The sequence below is a fragment of the Octopus bimaculoides genome, chromosome 7, assembly GCF_001194135.2.
Source record: "Octopus bimaculoides isolate UCB-OBI-ISO-001 chromosome 7, ASM119413v2, whole genome shotgun sequence".
Classification (NCBI taxonomy): Eukaryota; Metazoa; Mollusca; class Cephalopoda; order Octopoda; family Octopodidae; genus Octopus; species Octopus bimaculoides.
In genome coordinates, this window is record NC_068987.1 from 9,773,461 (window position 1) to 9,774,463 (window position 1,003).

Below are 1,003 nucleotides of genomic sequence, written 5' to 3' on the forward strand. Positions count from 1 at the left end.
TATATATATATATATATATATATATATATATATGTGTGTATATATATATATATATGATTTTGTGTGTGTGTGTGAGCATTTGTGTATGTAGTCTTGAGTGTGAAAGTGTGCGTGAAGTGTACGTGCGTACATTATGGTTTCGTTTGCTGATTATTGCACTAAAACCGGTTATGATTGTTATCAGAGAAGAGAGCAAGAAGGTGATTGTTACTTCAGTTCACGATAATTTTCCAGAAGTTTCGTGTAATAATCTAAAGATATGAATATGCTTCCAATTTTATCTACACCACAGTAAATTCTGCTACTCCACACTAGCTGTAACAACAGCAATATAATCATCATCATCTTCATTATCATTAATATTATTACTATTATTATTATTATTATTACCAACACCATCATCATCTTCGTTGTCGACCAGAAACACAACTGTAGTAACAAAATATCAATAATAATAACAAGCTGCAATAGTAATAATAATAATAATAATAATAATAATAATATTAATAATGATAACAGCAAATAGCCGTTGCTGTGTGTTCTGTTGATTGCATGTGAGACTGAAAACAATAGGAAAATGGCCGATGAAAGGAAAATAAAATTTAGAGTAATTAACACAACAAAACGAAACCGGACTTAAACTAACCTTAGTGAACCAAATTTATGACCGCCAAATTAGGGTTTTTCCATGTCTTATGGGAGACTAATATAACTTTCCTTCCCGCACCCGAAGCGAATTTGCAGATGTTTTGATTGCAAATGGCAATTACAAAGATGCCATCAAGTTTTCTTAATTTCTCTTCTATTTTTTCTATCTCTTTCTCTCTATTCACTCTGACCTCCCTCTTTTTCTCTTTCTCTCTCTCTTTCGGTAGATATTTGTGCATGCACATAAGTATACATACACATACACAAACACACACAAACAAATATGACGAATATGTACATATATGTATATATATATATATATAGACAAACATAAATGCACATAGCTCCATATATT